Genomic DNA, 19,348 nt, shown 5'->3' on the forward strand with positions numbered 1-19,348 from the left:
CGCGGGGCGGGCTGTGTGTTAAATTTACAGCTTGTAAACTCCAAAGGCAGAGATCACGAAAGAGCAGCGCGGGGTTCAATGGCCTGTTGACAGTCAAACACGTTAGCAGTCTCTCTGAGAGCCCCGGCGCTCGCAGTTGAGCTCTTTTGTAGCCTTCGCTGCCGCAAACTCTGCGGTCCCGCCACGGGTTTTCTGCCGGATCTACCTCAAAAGTTAGATTTCTTAGCTTGGCTTCGAATCTTGTCAAATCTGAGAGAAAATGTAGCCCAAGGAAATCTGTTGTGGTGCAACACAGGAAGCAGAACAATCACTTAATAAGATTGGGTTGGTCCAGAATTGGGGTGATTAGGGCCCTGGCTGAATACTGGGCAGCGGCATCCTCAGTCTAAAATAATCCTCGTTTCCTGTGTGGTGATGTTCCGTTGCTGTGTAACAACAAAGTTAACTAAGTTGGGTGGAGCCCTGGGTTTAGGAAAAGACAGTTGAGTAATTTCTGAGTCGCGTGGAAGTTGGGAATTTTAATGGGCCAGTGTTTCGAATCCCAGTGAATGGCCATTTTAAACGTTGACCCTGACTTTTTACTAACATCTGATAGTAATGGAGGTAGCTTAGGATCCAGAAGGAATTCACTGAGTGCTAAACAGTGGGATATAAATATAGAACCTGAAGACAACCTAATACAGTGATTAAGGACATAAATGTTGGAGTCAAATTGCCTAGGTTCAAATCCCAGCACCATCATTTTGTGTGCTTTGTAAGGTAGTGTCGCTGTGCCTCGGTTTCCTCATCCATAAAGTGGGGATAATAGTATCAACCTCCTAGTGTTTGGAGAATTAAATGAGCATTCATGACAGGCAGTGAAAAGCGGCAGTAGGTATCTAAGAAGCACTCGATAGTTATGCTAGAGATGCAACTATATTCACCACTCCCTAACTGATCTAAAGGAATGCATCATATAATCCTTTCACCCCTTCACTTACCTCCCCAAAAAGGCCACAGATTTTTAAAAAGATGCTGTGATGTGTAGGACACCTCACCATGTAAGCCATAAATAGCAGAAAACTTGGAGCTTCCATATATAATTGATAATATATTCTGATCCTTCTAAATTTTTCAAAAAGTATGTAAATTAATCTCAAGGAATTTACAAAATGAGAGAACTCATGATTTTGTGTTACAGGTGTTATTCACCTCAGCAAGCCACAGGTCCCAGTCTGTACATTTATTTCTCCCTTTATTCATCCATTGGCATCAGTTACACTGAAAAAAAAGCGGAGTGATTTGTCCTGACATTAGAAGCATAATGCACACTCTGCATATTCTTTACACTTTGGGTTGGGTTGTTTTTATGATTCCCTAAAATCAGCTGCTCCAAAAGCCTTTTATCATTATAACCTAAGCTTAGAGCTGTGTTTTTGCTGGCTCCATAAAGGAAAACAACATCTTGCCTAGCAAAAGTTCTGACTTGCTTATTATGTGAACTGGTATATTATAAGGGATTGTTTTAGCCAGATTTTCAAAGAACTTCAGAACATGTACTCAGGAGAACCTGTATTTCAGAAATGTGCATTTGTTGACCTACGTCTCTGACTTCCACGTGTTGTTAGAATTGAATGATTTTCCCAAATACAAGTTTGCATTTTACTTACTCCCATTACATACCAAAATGGAAACATACCTTTCACTCTCAATTTAGTGTAAGGGATCTGGAATATAGCCCCTATAGTTTTCATTGTACCTTTAGATAAAGCCTAGCAACCATTTCCATGTCTTTAGGAACTTGAAGTCTACTGGCCTATTAGGAGTTTGTTGTTTCTGACACATGACATTGTATGTTTCATCTGAAACTTTTTTTTTATCTTTCTTTTTTTAAAATTTGTTTATTTTATTTTTGGCTGCGTTGGGTCTTCGTTGCTGCGCGTGGGCTTTCTCTAGTTGCGGCGAGGGGGGGCTACTCTTCATTGCGGTGCGTGGGCTTCTCATTGCGGTGGCTTCTGTTGTTGCGGAGCACGGGCTCCAGGCATGCGGGCTTCAGTATTTGTGGCACGCGGGCTCAGTAGTTGTGGCTCGCGGGTTCTAGAGCGCAGGCTCGGTAGTTGTGGCGTACGGGCTTAGTTGCTCCACGGCACGTGGGATCTTCCTGGACCAGGGCTCGAACCCGTGTCCCCTGCATTGGCAGGCAGATTCTTAACGATTGTGCCACCAGGTAAGCCCCCATATGAAACTTTTCAGGCAGGGAAAAATACTGCCTCAGAGAACTAGAAGGCAAGGACTTTTTTTTTTTTTTTTTTTAGAAATATGTGCTGTGCTAGTCTTTTTTTTTTTTTTTTTTTTAACTTTTTTGGGTTTATTTATTTATTTATGGCTGTGTTGGGTCTTCGTTTCTGTGCGAGGGCTTTCTCCAGTTGCGGCAAGCGGGGGCCACTCTTCATCGCGGTGCGCGGGCCTCTCACTATCGCGGCCTCTCTTATTGCGGAGCACAGGCTCCAGACGCGCAGGCTCAGTAGTTGTGGCTCACGGGCCTAGTTGCTCCGCGGCATGTGGGATCCTCCCAGACCAGGGCTCGAACCCGTGTCCCCTGCATTGGCAGGCAGATTCTCAACCACTGCGCCACCAGGGAAGCCCGGCAAGGGCTTTTTACTCCACCATAGAGAATAATTTGAGCAATAGAATTCAATGATAATAGTAATTAATACTAACCTAAGGCAGGCTTTCTCTGTTTTTAACTTTCTTCAGTACCCAAGGCTACTATTCACCACTTTGTTATTCATCAGGGTGTGGTAAAATGCTTCTTCCGTTCATTCTTGTCTGTGATTATTGTTGGTGGGGTAATGACATAAACCTAAAAACCTTTATGAGGGTTTTTTCTTTTTTAATAGCAAGAAGAGAATAGTGAATAGTGTCTCTCTCCCTATCTCTCTGTCTCTGCCTCTCTCTCCATACAACCAAGCATACACACACGCACACACTTTCAAGCCACAATTTAAAATTTTATTGCAGTAATTTTTGTAAAAATTCTTAGCTTTAGCATTACTTTAAAAATCTTAACAGTAATCTCAGGATGACCTAAATTCCATTCCATTGACTTTTCTGTATTGATAGGTAGTCTCCGTAGCTATTTTTTAAGCAATTTAAAATATACATACACACTTTTAAAACTGGAATTAAAATCCACTTGGGTAAAGAAGAACTATATAAAATCCACATGATTAAGTTGATTTATAAAGTCCATCAGGACAAGTTAAACTAAATTTATAACATTCACAAGAAAGTCTACTAAATTCTCTCAACTGGCTTTCAATATTTCTAATGACACTGATATGTAAGTTGAAAATCACCTTCAAAAACTCTCCTCTAGGTTTCTCTTGCCATGAATTCAAATCTCATCCTATAGACCTATCCATGGTGAAGAAGATGTGTTTTAGTGCTCTGTCATCTCATAAATTTCCCTTTGAATAACTGACAAACTCATTCTATTTTTTTCTCTATTACCTAAATATTTTATATGGAATTTTACAGTGTAACTGGTTCACTTGTAGAGACTGTTGAAGACTTTGTTATCAAAAGGTGACCTTTGAGGGTAAACTGTTTAATATTTTTTAGTCAAGTTAAACAAGAAAGGATTTTATTTTCAACTTCAAGGTGAAAGAGCCCTTGACTTAGCTATTAGGCATGCCTGTGAGGTTGCCTCACTGAGTAGGATGGCTACTTCGAGCCTGGAGATAAGGGGAGGGTCAATGATAAGAACCTGTTCACCACCAGGTAACCAGAAAGTTGATCTGGGAACTAATATTGAGGGTAATATACTGAATAAGAACCTAAAGAACTCCTTTCACGTTAAGTTCCTATCCTTTTATTCTATTAGATCTGGCATATCGTCAAGTCCATTAGAGACTAGAGAAGTAAGAGTATCTATGATTCACTGCTATTAGTGGGGTGTGTTCTCTTGGAGAAGAATAGAGTGATTCAGGTTAGATTAATAACGCAATGAGGAAGGGCGTAGGATGTGGGTGAGTGGGAGGGTCATGGCAGAAGAGTTAGATGGTGGGAAAGTAATGGTAATAAAAGTATTGTTCAAGGCCACATCTTTCTCAGATCCTTTATTAACTCAGAAATGTCATTTGGAGAAAAAAGGCAATAGATGTCAGCAAATCCTTAAGCAACAGAACATGTCTTATAATCATCTTTAACCACCTGAAGTTTGAGAGGTAACAACTCCCAAGATAATTTCACAGTGTTGAAACCTTTTTGAAGTGCCAGCAAGAAGTCAATTCAGTGTTCTAGCCTCACCTCTCATTACTGTTTTTGTCTTGAGAATATAAAAGGTTTCTTTTTGGTGATGCTTTTTTAAAATGGGGGAGTAAGAGTGTCTATTAGTACCAATAAAATAAGGAGTTAAGATACCATTCTACCATATTGTAGGACACTACTGATCTTTCGGCTTCTGCTCTTCCACACCTTGGCAAAGTTTGATGATAAGAACAATAGTAGAGTAGATCTGTGCATTAGCCTATAACCAGGAATTTTCTGGCCCAGTTCAGGATCTAAGAGCTAGACTGAAACGTAATCCCTTCCCACCACTCCCAAAGGCAACATAAAATGTTTTCATCAGGGACCTTTACGAGCAGTACCAAATCCAGTGAATGCTAGAACCCCTGCCCAAGAGGTCTGACCACCCCCCCAGGGTGGATCCCTTGCAGAGGCATGGTCAAAGGTGGGGAAGGCGGCTTGAGCAAAAGTACCTCTTCCTTGATCCTCTCCCTTTCCATCTCCAAGATCATGCCTAGTGTCCATTAACCTCACACTGTGTCTAACTTACACCACTTGTCAGTGATATCAACATTACCCACCTCTCCACCTCTGTGGCTCCCAAGAAATAATGTGTGAAGTTTAATGATGATGCTGGTGACCCACACTTGGCAAATGATATCACTGTTTTTTATAGTAAAAATATATCTTTCCCATGGAAAAGAAGCTCTTGGAAAAGAAGCATGGAATGCAGCCTATATTCACCCTCACATGGTTCTCCAAGACTTCACTCAGCTATTTAGACTTTGTTAACATGAGATTAAGACAGATAATACTTTTCCTTCGACAATGAACACCTTTAGCTCGAACTCTTCCCAACACTTCCACCTCCCAAAATTTCCCCTTTATGTGTCACTCTGGTTATTATTATAGCAGCTATCAAGTACCGATATCATCTCAGTTATTTTTCACTTTTTGTAAGTGCCTAGCTCTGAGTCAAATTGTACTTTTCTTATGGCCACTTTCCAACTTTTATCTTTTTTTTTTTTAATCAAGAGAAGTTTACTTAATTTTTGCCAGTACTCCACAGTACATGGGAATGTTGGCTTACTCTATCTCCATTGTACTCTTTACTCTCTTTCTTACACTTTTTTATAATGTGTGAATCTATGCCCTTTTATGAATGCTGGATATTGAAAACTCAACCTCTATGCTGCTGAAGATCTGCTGTGAGTGGAATTCATACCAAGTGCAGGAATAACACTCACCAGCAAAGATGGTCTTCTTGACTTTTGAAAGCCTGTCATTTGGCAGATAGCATCCCTTGATATCAAAGAACACAGATTCGGGTTTTGGAGGGCAGAAAACTAATCATGTCCACATTTGTTAAGCAAATTCCTAAGAAACTATAAACTATAAACTGCCCATAGTTTAAAAACAAACATAGAAACAAACAAGCATTACTACAGGTTGGCATTATCTGAAATGCTTTCCTAGCTTAACTCTGGGCCATTGAAATAGGGTATTTTGAACCTGCATGTACAAGTTTAAGATTTTTGTAAAGCCGCCAAATCTTTAATATAACAACAGTTAGCATAAAGCTTGTGCAGTTAAGCTGCCCCAAAAGGAATGAGTTTGAATCTTTGGCAAGATGCTCCTCTTTTTAAAAAACAGTTTCCCAGTGACATTATTTTCACTCAGGGCTATTTTCCTCAGGTTTTGAAGGTATGTAAAGCTGATTTTGTTTCATTCCAATAATTGTCTACAGGGATAGCAATTTATTTTCAGTCACTAGCTTTTAGGATGAATCAATCAACCAATTTTATCCACCCATACAACCCTGTCTGCTATGAATACACTACCAAAAAATACACTATTTTTTGCTGGAGAGGGTGTGGAGAAAAGGGAACCCTCCTGCACTGTTGGTGGGAATGTAAATTGATCCATTTTTATAGTTTGAAAGAATCAGGCTTACTGCTCCCCTCAATCTAGATAGAATTCTTCCGCACTCAGAATGGGATTAAGTCCCCAAAATAAACTCTAGGAAGAGAATTCATTTCAGAAAAAGAAATTCATGTATATCAATGATATCAAAGATGTGGTGAGCCAGTACCTGAAGTGACTTGATTTTAAGGAGTGAAAATAGCATGTTATCACAGGTTTGAAAGACTACAGGTAAGAATTACGTGGACTATTGAGAATACCTACGAGGCGGAAATTGGACATTTACATACTAAATAGCAGCTCTCAAGGCAAACCTTACAAACCCACCACCTTTCAATCAATAACTGCTCAAGCGAAGATTACAGGAAGCTTTCCTGGACCACTGCATTCATAACTGAAGCTGTCCTCAAGAGCTCAAAATTCACTGCCAAGAATTATGTAGGAGGAGAGGGAAGGAGAAGGAAAGGGAAGGGAGGGAGACATTTTTACTGTGTGTTTCTTGCCCTTAAAAAAAGCAGAACAAAACTCTTGTATTTTAAAACACTATTTTTTGCTGGAGAAGGTGTGGAGAAAAGGGAACCCTCCTGCACTGTTGGTGGGAATGTAAATTGATACAGCCACTATGGAGAACAGTATGGAGATTCCTTAAAAAACTAAAAACTGAACTATCATATGACCCAGCAATCCCACTACTGGGCAAACCATAATTCAAAAAGAGACTTGTACCACAATGTTCATTACAGCACTATTTACAATAGTCAGGACATGGAAACAACCTAAATATCCATCGACAGATGAATGGATAAAGAAGATATGGCACATATATACAATGGAATATTACTCAGCCATAAAAAGTAACAAAATTGAGTTATTTGTAGTGAGGTGGATGGATCTAGAGTCTGTCATACAGAGTGAAGTAAGTCAGAAAGAGAAAAATACCTTATGCTAACACATATATATATGGAATCTAGAAAAATGGTACTGATGAACCTAGTGGCAGGGCAGGAGTAAAGATGCAGACATTGAGAACGGACTTGAGGACATGGGGGGGAAGGGGAGGCTGGGACGTCGTGAGAGAGTAGCATTGACATATATACACTACCAAATGTAAAATAGCTAGCTAGTGGGAAGGGGCTGCATAGCACAGGGAGATCAGCTCCGTGCTTTGTGACCACCTAGAGGGATGGGATAGGGAGGGTGGGATAGGGAGGGTGGGAGGGAGGGGATATGGGGATATATGTATGCATATAGCTGATTCACTTTGTTGTACAGCAGAAACTGATACAACATTGTAACGCAGTTATACTCCAATTAAGATGTATAAAAAAATTAAATAAAACACTATTTTTTACAACAGATTACAGACTACTAGGCTTGTTTACTCCACACTACAAATTATTCTGTAGATTTAACCTGGGTTTTGATGTCCAAATAGCAGATCAAACACCACAAAACCTGGGCCCACTTAATTAGGGCTAAATTCTGAGAAAATCATGATTTCTTCCTTAACGAGAAATGCATACTTCATGTTCTAAAGACCTTTTGATATGATTGACTAAAAAGGATTATGGAAGTTCATGATTCTATGATTAACATTTTATGATGCAAGTATGCATTTAGTAGATATACGTGTACTTTCTTAGGGCTGATAGAGTATTGTAATAATCATGTTAAACTTGATTGTATCTTGTAAGTGAGATAAGCCACATTTTACAGTACGTGAAGTTTTAAATGAGTAAGGCTGTAAAGCCACAGACCTCACCTACTTGACTTTTCTTTGGCCTTCCAAACCCTTTCTTTGCTGGTTTTTGTTGCTGTATACAGTGAACTGGAATTGGCTGTGGTCACAAATTGTGAAGGTGAGGTTGCTTAAATCTGTACTAAATATGGCATAATCATGAGTTGTCAGTTTAAATTGGGGAAAATTGGGAAGCCACTTGGGATTTTTGTTTGAATACAAGTTTTGGTGAATACGTTGATGTTTACAGCTTTTTTTCTCTTACCGTAAGTTCTCAACAAATATGTTTTGAATGGATAAATCTAAGGATGGATGGATTAATTATTTAATCAGTAGCTCAAAAGGTGAGAATTCCAAACATGTTAAGAAGAGAGAGTGACAGTGTAGCAATCCAATAGAGGCAGGGACAGGGGAATATTAACAGCAGACAGAACTTTCACTGTGACCTTTAAATTACTGATAAATTACTGAATTTATTCTTCTTTAAAAAAAATGATGAAAAGATAAACTAAATAAAGTCAATACAAGCAAAAAGTCTAGTGACTTTTATGGCATGGTGAATGAAGAGTGAGTTTTGGGAGAAGCAGTTGTAAACCTCCCAGGCAAAATCCCTTTTTCTTTTATTTTTTTTTAAATGTCTTGCATTGGTGGTAGGAATGTAAAATGGTACAGCCTCTGTGGAGAACAGGGTAGTAGTTCTTCAAAAATTAAGCATAGAATTACCATACTGTGAGATATTAGAAAATATATATATTGGTCTCTACCCCCCATCCCCACTTCTCTAGAGAGGGGAGAGGGACTGGAAATGGAGTTAATAATTGATCATGCCTAAATGAGGAAGCCTCCATAACATCCCAATTAGTAGAGGGATCGGAGAGCTTCCGGGTTTGTGAACACATCCACGTACCAGGAGCGTGACACACCCCGACTCCACAGGGACAGAAGCTTCTGTGCTCAGGACCCTCCAAGACCTCACCTTATGTATCTCTTCATCTGGCTGTTCATCTGTATTGTTTATCATATCCCTTGATAAGCTGGTAAACGTAAGTGTTTCCCTGAGTTCTGTGAGCCACTCTAGCAAATAATCAAATCCAAGGGGGAAGAGGTCATGGGAACCTCGAAGTGTAGCCCAGTGGGACAGAAGCTGCGGGTAACCTGGGAGCCTACTGATAGCAATTGGCATCTCAAGTGGGGCAACAGTCTCGTGGGACTGAGCCCTTAACCTGGGGGATCTGATGTTACCTCCACGTAGAGAGTGTCAGAATTGAGTTAAATCATAGGACACGCAGCTGATGTCACAGAGAATTGCTTGGTGTGGGGAAAAAACCCCACTGCTGAGTGACCAGAAGTGTCAGAAGTGTTGTGAGTGTGGTAGTGGTGTGAGATTAAAGGAGGCACACAGGAAGAAAGACTGGATTTTTTCCTTACACACATATGATCCACCAATTCTACTTCTTGGTATAAACCCAGAAGAATTGAAAGAGGGACTTAAACATATTTGTAAACCGACGTTCATAACAATATTATTCACAAATAACCAAAAGGTCAAAACAAATGCCCATCAGCAGATGAATGGATAAACAAAATGTGGTCTATACACACATATACATACAATGGAATATTACTCAGCCTTAGAAAGCAATGAAATTCCAATACCTTCCACGACATGGATGAACCTTGAAAACATTATGCTAAATGAAATAATGCAGGCACAAAAGGACAAATATTGTATAAATCCACTTATATGAGATACCTAGGATAGTCAAATTCATAGAGACAGAAGGTAGAATAGTGACAACAATGTGAATGTACTGATACTTAATGTTACAGAACTGTATGCTTAAAACTGGTTAAAAGAGTAAATTTTGTATTATGTATACTTTACCACAATCCCCAAAAAAATCTCCAGGGAAGAATATTCTCTAGCATAACTGATACCCATACTGAACAGCTTCTCTGAGGGGAACACTGTTCCTCAGATCTAATCTATACCTTTCAGCTTCCTGTCTTATTATTTCTTATTGTTGCTTCTGTCATTGGACCAGAAAGCCTACTTGGAGACAAACACTAAGATGTGCTCCCTTTCTGGGTGATGCAACCAGCCCTCTTTGGAAGTGGTGCCTTTGAGTTTCTGTATTCACAATGGGATGGGTTTTAACAGGCTTGTCTTTTCTGCCCCTTACTCCATCCTATTGTGAAAGGCAGCATAATTTTCAGTCCGTGTAGCCAGGGAATAGAGTAAAGGTTAAGTCGGGTTCATGGAAATCCACCCATAACTTCAGTTTCAGGGAAACGAGTCAGGTAGTGCAACAAGAAATGAATATATGTTGGGGTGCTTCAGAGAACACTAATTCTATTAAATCTGCTAATTGTGTTTTATACCAGTAGTACAACCTCTCGAAAAAGTAGAGAAATGTGAATCTTTCAGGGACAACATAAGAAGTTAAATAAGTTTTATTTACTTGAAAAACTGAGGTTACTTTTATTTTGCCCCATTTATTCATGTTATTTGCCTAAATATGTCTTGTATCTCACTCCTCCTCTTCAACATCACTGCCACTGCCCAAGCTCAGTCTGGCCTGGATGCCTTCAAGAGTCTCCTGACACCTAGACTTGCGCCTTGCTTTCTCTGTGCATCTCATTTCCCAGGCCCATCTGTTCTTTACATTACTGCCAGGATGATCATTTCAAAGATCTTAAAATCTTCCAGTGATACCCAAACCTCTTCATGATAAAATCCAAACTCCTCACCAAATCACTTAAACATACTTTTCCAGCTTGACCTGGTGTCATTTCTCAGCACACACCCTGCACGCAAGCCTTCTCGAATCACGTGCTTGCAGTTCCCATAACAGGCCAGGCTCCTCTCCTCCTTATCATCTAGCTTGGTTCTTCTGCCTAGAAAACAGAGGCACATGTGTATGCACGCACACACGCACACCTACGAACACATACACACCTCCATCTGCCTGATTTCTACTCCCACCTGAAGACTAGTATCAAGGGTCATAATCCCCACTCCATCTCACTTCCTTCCCATTGGCCCACGTTCTCCTTTTTTCCCCCTCCCTCAAGTCTTCTACCTAGAGTTAAATTCTTTTCCTCTTTTACAGCACCCTGTAGGTGTCATAATACACATTTCACCATGAGCTATTTGAGAGTAGGGACCATGTCTTTGATCTCTGTATCCCCAGCACCTGCACAAAAGACTTAGCAGATTTTGGTGGGTTCAATTGCAAGATAAAGTGCTAAGGGTACAGGGAAAGTGCTTAGGGAGTTCCCAGAAGGTTGAGTCAAGGAAGGCTTCATGGGAAAAAAATGGTGTATGAACTATATGTTATTGTCTTCACAACAATCCTGATAGAATCTTCCTTCTTACTTTTCAACCAACACCTCTTTTTTAGAACAAATTCTGTAAAATATATTCTACAAGTATATAAACCTGATTACAGGACACAGATACTCCTTGGGTAATATAGATTTATGACTGAGAAGTTTTCGAACACCAGATTTAAGGGCTTATTGACAGGCTTACAGAATACAATGGGTTGTTATTTTCCACTCTTATTGCTATATATTTGGTCATGAAGGAAGCATAGGTAGCAGTTAAGAGAATGGATAGTGGAGTCAGACATACCTGGGTTTAAATCTCAACCCTGCCTTTATAAGCCATGCTAATGATAACCTCATTAAAAGTGTTTCCTCATACTATATCACATGGGTAATAATATCTACTCCATTAAATCTAATGAAGCAGATAAAGTGCTTAATATGGATATTAACACTGAACATATGGTTGTGAAGGTGGTGATTACCTTAAAGCCGAGGATAGAGGCAGGTGGCAGGGGCAGTACAAGAGAGCTGCTTGATGAGGGAACTTTTCTCATCTCTTTCATTTAGCCAGAACTTCTCAGATTGTACTCCAAGAGAACATTAGTGTTCTATGAGCTGGTCTGAGGTGTTTCACAGGTAAAATCAAAATCAGGGTGATCTTTTCTAAATACGCAGGAAACATTAAAATAGAAGTAGAATGCTTCCAGTTATATATTTTTTTCTGTATACTCTTCTTAAAACTGTAGTGTCTGCCAATGGATGACAGATAACAGGATGAATAGGTAGAAAATGAGTATTAAGAGGAAACATCAGTAAATGATTTATTTTAAATGTTTATTCAACATTTAACAAGTACTTGTTTTATAAAAGCTTTTCTTTTTTTTTTTTTGTTAAAGACATGTAAACATGTAGTTTGGTCATTTTCTTGCTAATATTATTGCTCCTAGTGCCAAAATTAAATGTGGCTTTATCTCATGCTATTCTGCAAAGAGCATGAAATCCCCAAATCACCATGTCATCCAATGCTCCACCACTTGCAGAAGCACACAGTCTGTTATTGCCAGCATCCCACTGTCTGAAGCTTTAGAGTCCTAGTTTTTAGGGCACCCCTAAGACTTCACTGAAGTATCCATGGAGAGCCCAACCATTCATCTCTTAACTCCCTCTTATATTAGAGGAACACTGCCTTACAAATACAGAATTTATAAGAAAAAAGTCTTATCTGCTACACATTTCTGTTATTTATGGTATAATATATACTATGAATGAATAAGTACATCTGTACCTCCTGGAGTTACTGTATAGGAGGATATCCCAAAGAGTTGGAGTAGGAAATGGGAAATGTAGAAGAAGCATGTCTTGTTTTAACCTGTGCTCTTCACCAGTCATTTTCAAGAAGACAGAATGGTAAAGCTCACAGCTAACGATTGAACAAGGTAGGTACTCAAACTATGGAAAACACAAATGTTTAAATCTTGACTCATCTTTCTCTCAGAACTCCTCTGAGGCTCAGAGTAACTTGTCTATTTCTTGTTCTTGACAAGTAGGTGAGTCTAGCACATTTCTAGGTATTGACTGGCATGACTGATTTCTGAGGACTGCAGGAAGCCAATCTGCTAAGTAGCCTTGGGCAGCCCTCATCTCATGGTGGGGCTGCAGTGTTACTTCTCCCATGTCTACCCTACTAAGTCTTCCATGTTTATTCAGAGGCATGGAAGGAAAGGATTTGGAAATCTCATTATCCAGACACAAATAAAATGGCTCAAAGAACATGGCATGAATTTGGGGACCCAAGTCTAGGTTTCTCCAGGCGCTCTCATACTGCTGAAGGCCTGGTTGGACTTCAGTTCGAGTCAAGTTTCATTTTGCAAGTAATGCTTTACATTCAAGGATGTGTCATAATTTTAATTATATGTATTTTTACTAATTGCTTATCTCAAGTGTTGGCTTCATTGCTGTGAAGTAGAATCTGAAATGCTAAAAAAAAATTTGGAGTATCAGTCTCTCTTCCTAAGGCTTCTGTAACTCAGACCTCAGTTGGATTTACAAGAAAAGCTTGATGGTTAGCTTTAGTTTTAAGGTAACAAGCATTTCTATGTATTAGCTATGTTAAATATATATACACACACACACACACACATATATAATTTTTTTAAAATCCTTGTAGTATGAATAGACTATTTTTAGAGCACTTTTAGGTTTACAGAAATATTGTGCAAAAATTAACAAAGAGTTCCCATAATACCTGCTCACTTCCTCTTCCCACCAACCACATAGTTTCCTCTGTTATGAACATCTAATGTCATTAGTGTGGTACATTTGTTACAATTGGTGAGACAGTATTGATACATTATTATTAACTAAAGTCCATGGTTTACACTAGGGTTCATTCTTTGGGATGTACATTCTACGGGTTTTGACAAATATATAATGACGTATATTCACCACTACAGTTGAATGGATTTTTAAATTTCTTTTTAGTTTAAGTTGGTATTTGGTTTCTTAGCTTCATACAGTTTCCGTAATGATTATTCTTTCCCATTGCTGATTGATTTTGTCTTCTTTATAATTACAGCTATTTTCCAGATAGGATGTAATTTTCTTTTTATGCCATTAGCCAATGGTTTGAATTAATAATAATAATAATAATAATAATAATAATAATAATAATCAAGTTAAGGATTCAGGGTCAAGTACTTGGGCAAGAGAAGTTGCTTCTTCTACCTCCCGCTTGTCTTTGGCAGTTAGAAGGTGTATCAACATTCTGGTGAAAGATTCTATTATAATGTTTCAAGGAAGACTTGCCATGAGCCATTCTACCCTCAGCCCCTGCAGTGAGGATCACTGAGTCACGCTCTGAATCAACACAAGACTCAGGACAGGATGTGCAAGTTCTTACTCCTGGCACAGTTATCTTAAAAGGCTTAGTACACCCTACCATGTGAATATCAATCATACTCACCTGGAGAGGGTCTGGACAGCAGATTTCTCCTCCACTCCTTCCCAGGACAGCACCTCAGAAATGACTAACGTTATGACAGGAAGGGAAGATAACTGTTCTCACCTGCCTTAGTTTACTAAGAAGAAGCAGGCAGTGGTGGTTTCTAGTAAGTATGCAGGGCTAACAGGGAAAATCTAAAGACTGCATTTCGGTCTTAGAGTGAACTTTGCTGGATATGTAATTACGAGCACTGGATTAGAGAAAAATACACTTTTTAGTCATTGAAAAGAACAACATACTGGGAGTGTCGATTATACATTGGAAGAAGATAAAGCAGATACACTCAGAGGTGTTCAGAAACAACCAAAAAATTTGTCATATAAACACAATCCACAAATAGAACTAACAAAATCCAAAGTCAAGGATCACATCAAAGGCAGCTCAAAGGTGTCATGAGACAGGATGTGTTTTCCAACATTTTAAGCCAGATAATACCAAAATTACCACTGGTACAGTCTCATTTTAATACTAAATTTTCTAAATCAGAACTTGAGGAAGGATTGGATTAACATGTAATGATCTTAGGTTTAATGAACTTTTTCTTCATGGAAAATATTAAAATGATAAAATTATGGGGAATTATTTAGGAAAATAATTTTTTAACTTTTTATTTTATATTGGAGTATAGTTGATTAACAAGGTTGTGTTAGTTTTAGGTATACAGCAAAGTGATTCAGTTATACATATACATGTATCTATTCTTTTTCAAATTCTTTTCCCATTTAGGTTGTTACATAATATTGAACAGAGTTCCCTGTGCTATATACAGTAGGTCCTTATTTGTTATCCACTTCAAATATAGCAGTGTGTACATGTCAATCCCAAACTCCCTAACTATCCCTAATAAAACCATTTTGAAACACTTTAATATCTACTTGTATACCTACAAGCATGATGACAATTACCTATTCACTAAAATAGTGTCTTCAACCACTACAACAAAGCAGTGTGTTACATGAGTTTGAGGTACCGCAAAGCAAGAATTACATTCATTAATTCTGGTTGTCTCCTATATTATACTCCTGTGCATGAAGCTTATGGGAGTTCTCAAAGTATCCCGAATTGTATTTTTTCCATCACTCATCTGTGTTGTTTCCATCCACCAGATCATAAATCTTGTTTAGAAACAGCAAATATATAGACATCTCTTTCTTTTCTGAAAATGTGCTTACCTAATGATACATCATGACCTGCTGGTTCAGGTGTGGCTGAGAAAGTCTCTGAGATACCAATAGGCTTCCCCATTCTGAGGCCAAATCTGTCCTCTGGTGAATCCTGTTAGCTGCTTTCTGAAATGCAAGGTTCTCAGATGTGTTTGGGTAAATCAAGCTGCACAAATGTAAACACTGGTAATGGAATGCAGGGTTCATCCATAGAGTTAGTGCTTTGTGGAATATCACACTCGTCTAAAAATAAGCTGTGTACTAATTTCATTTACTGTGTGGTAGATGTCATTTGCTTTATTAAGAATGAATGCGTTGTTCTTCTCATATGGAAATGATTCTTGCCTCTGAACTCCAAATTTTTAGTACAACCTTTTGAGTTGTATGAGGATGTACTGAGCTCTAATCTATACTGTTTCCTAATTGCCTTGTGAGCACCACGCCTGAAGGCAACAAGCTGAACTGTGTTTTTATATTCATTGATATTAGAAACCTACAGAAAACTCTTAATACAGTCTGTACCATGTGAATAACATCGAGGAGTGCTTGTACTGTTTTGTTTAAAAGACTGCAAAAAAGAATATACTTCAAGTCTATGGGCCAGGGTTTCAGCTGAAAGGGACCTCCTGCTGTTGGTTTTCACATCCTGCCTCATGTGTTGACTAAAGGGAGTTAGTTCACAAACTCTTGCCCATTTATATTTCAGTGAAATCCTCCATTCCAATAGAAAAACCTCTGCCAGGGATCCCAGGAATCTGGGGTGTACAGATTGATACTCAGCATGTGAAGGCAGCTGCCTTAGGAATAACAGGTGCTTTCACTTGTTTAAAAAAAAAATCACAGGAGTCCTTTAAGCCTCTTTTTGGAACAACTGTTGAAAACAAATAATTTCTTTGGAAAATGCTCTTTTCATAGATCTAAGCACCCTTCAAAACTACCAGATGTCAGCATGATTTTACTAAGGCCCTCACAATGACAGAGTATTTCTTACACATTTCCGTGTAGGCTAGAATGTACCTCCCACAAATAAAATCAAGGAGTGCCTGCATCTTGCCTTTACCTGAAAATGTCTTGGGGTTACAGTTATGACATGTCATCACTCAAAGAGATTAGAACATTAGACTTAAAATAAGCTGGCAACAGAACCCAAAAAGAAAACATACAAAAAGTTACAAGGCTAAAAACTCCAGGACCAGAAGAACAGGCAAGATCTTGTCCCTCTATATACCTAAGGCAAAATAGGGAATCATTCCCCATGGGAAAAACAAATGAACCTCAACCCCAGATCTTTATTTCAGAGCTTCATCCTGAGAACTATGAGGTTAGGAACAGGCTTCTGATAACACTTTTTATTTTTGCTGACTGGTATACAGAATCCTGCTCCATAGTGGAAAATGGCCCAGCCACTCCTATTATCTACATGTGCAGGAATGGCCGAAAAGGTGGAAACATGCCCCTTAGTCCCTTCTATCATCACACTCAAAAAACACTGAAGTCTAATCCAAACTGGAAGCAGTTAATACAACACTGGAAGGGAAGAGGAATAGTTGGAAATGTGTTCTAGTTCTTCCGTAGAGGGCTCAGGATGCATTCTATCTCTCCTGATTTGAGGAAAACCAATCTAAAATATCCTTGTCACCATCCTATCCACCGTCGTCCTCTCCTCTTCCCTCTTTTCTTTGTGACCTTCATGATTCCCTTCTTTATTTTACTACTTTTTCCTCATACTTCTTTTCTATTGTCTTTTTCCTCATTTCTCTCCTCATTCCACTTTGAATATTTTCTGAATACTTACAGGGGACTTGATACAGACCGTGCCCTGCAGACCACCACAGCCATGACTGAGGAGAGTTAAGGGGAGGTAACAGGTCTGGTTTTTAACATGGTGAGTTTAAGTGCCAGCAGGACATCTATGGAGATACACAGTAGTAGGTGTAAATACTAATCAGGAGTGTGAGAGAGAGAGAGAGAGAGAGGAGTTTTATTGAGTGCCTGTTATACTACAGGCACTGTGTTTGGTGTTGGGAATACAGTGAAAAGATAAAACCCATCCCATTTCTCCAAGGACTTTAAGAAAACCAATATATTTGAAGTGTTTTAAGAAAATTCAAGTGTTAGAGGTGCAGAGAGAAAAGTATGGGCAGTTGCTGAGGACATACACAGGACAAGTGGTCAGAGGTACCCCAAGTGAGGGAACAGGGTCAAGTCAGACTCTCAGTTTCATTAAGCAGACCAGCTAGGATGGTGTCCATAGGCATTAAATTTGAGGTTGGCCCTTGAAGCTCTATCGGTACCAAATTGTTCCAGCCAGTCTCACCCATGGGGTGTTAGCTTTTCTGGTTTGTGTTCTTCTTTCTTTAACTGGGTACTGATGTCCGAGTAGCAGAACAGTCTACACCTTTATATGGGGAGGGGAAATCCATGGCTACCTGTAAGGTCTCCTCCCCAAGTTGTTAAAAGAAGACTGTGTTTTTTAGCTTTATTGTCAGGCTTATCACTATACTGATTTTTCAAAATAGTCAGTGATCTCTCTACATTTCTTCCCATGAAATTCCTGGGCCCTAGAACAAGCCTGAGGGTATTCTGAGATGATAAAGCTGGCAGTCTGAGGGGCTGTAAGAACTGGGAGCACAAGTAGATCATTACTGTGGAGTTTTTCTCTGGTGTGAGATGAGATGAAATTAACTTTGTATTTCAGACTTTCCAGCTTTTGTGATGAAATCCCCTTCAACTATTAACTTATCAGATCTTGGAACTAATGGAAGTGTCTTTCCACCCTACCCTTCCCCCAGACCCACTTGTCTGAGCATCAGAGAAAACTCTCTTGTCTTTCATCAGTCTCCCACTTGAGTCTCTCTCTCCTCACCTAAAAAATCCTCATAGGCTGATTAAGTATGTTAAGGTTCATGTAAACAACTTAACTCACTCAGTCCTTTCTCAGATGCCCGAGTTAACCAAGACAAACCAAAAATGGAAAACCAAAGGTCACATACCTGCTGCATTTTTATCCCTTTAAAGGAAAAGTCCCCTTTTGTGCTTTTCCTATGCCAAGAACATTATTCTCTACCCATGAGTTATCCCTAAGAAAACAGGCAGCCTTGAATATTGGCAGGGCTTCTATATATAGTAAATCAATATGGCCAGCCATCAACTGGGATATTTCTTCTCAGTCTGGGTTTGTTTTCCCAGGTTTTCAATTTAGATTGTCGACCTCCTTCCAAAACTACCTATTGAAATGTTATTTAAGTTATGGTAATACATTATTAATTGATCACTTCTTGAAACTTATTTATAATACTCTTGCAAGTTACATAGGATTATTATGAAATAACTTTTATTGAAGTTAAAGTTGCTTCTTGTTAGTTCTGGGGAAAAAGAAAGACTGCTTATTGGATCTTTATCTTTTTTTTGCCATTTAAAAGTTTAAGTCCTCTAGCTACTCTGAAGAGGTGGAGTATTTGAGATAATCAGACATGATTAAATTTTAGTACCCCATTTCAGGTACTCTTCCTGCTGTGGCTGTTTTATTTATATAGATGAAATGAATACAATCTGATAAATGTAAAGTAGGTGGCAAAAAAATTATCTTATAAAACATATTTGATTTTATGCCACGCTAACTATCCTGCCCTTTCAAGTATCCTGTTAGTATGTAGGATAGCTGAGCCCACTTCTTCCAAGAGAAAATAGTGGGTGGTAAAAATCATCAAGAGCAGCGTTATTCTGTTTAAGTTCATAATTGAGAACTGTTAAAACTTGCAGAGGATTTTAATAGCATAGATTTGGGCCACATATTTTGGGTAATTCTTCAGGTTCCTCAGTATTTAGGATAGTTAAGAGCATCTTAAACAACTTTCCCAAATGCCATAGCAAAAAGAAGCAAACAAAAGATCTGTATCCTAGTCCTGATTCTACCGTTAA

The sequence above is a fragment of the Balaenoptera ricei genome, chromosome 16, assembly GCF_028023285.1.
Source record: "Balaenoptera ricei isolate mBalRic1 chromosome 16, mBalRic1.hap2, whole genome shotgun sequence".
In the NCBI taxonomy this organism is placed as follows: Eukaryota; Metazoa; Chordata; class Mammalia; order Artiodactyla; family Balaenopteridae; genus Balaenoptera; species Balaenoptera ricei.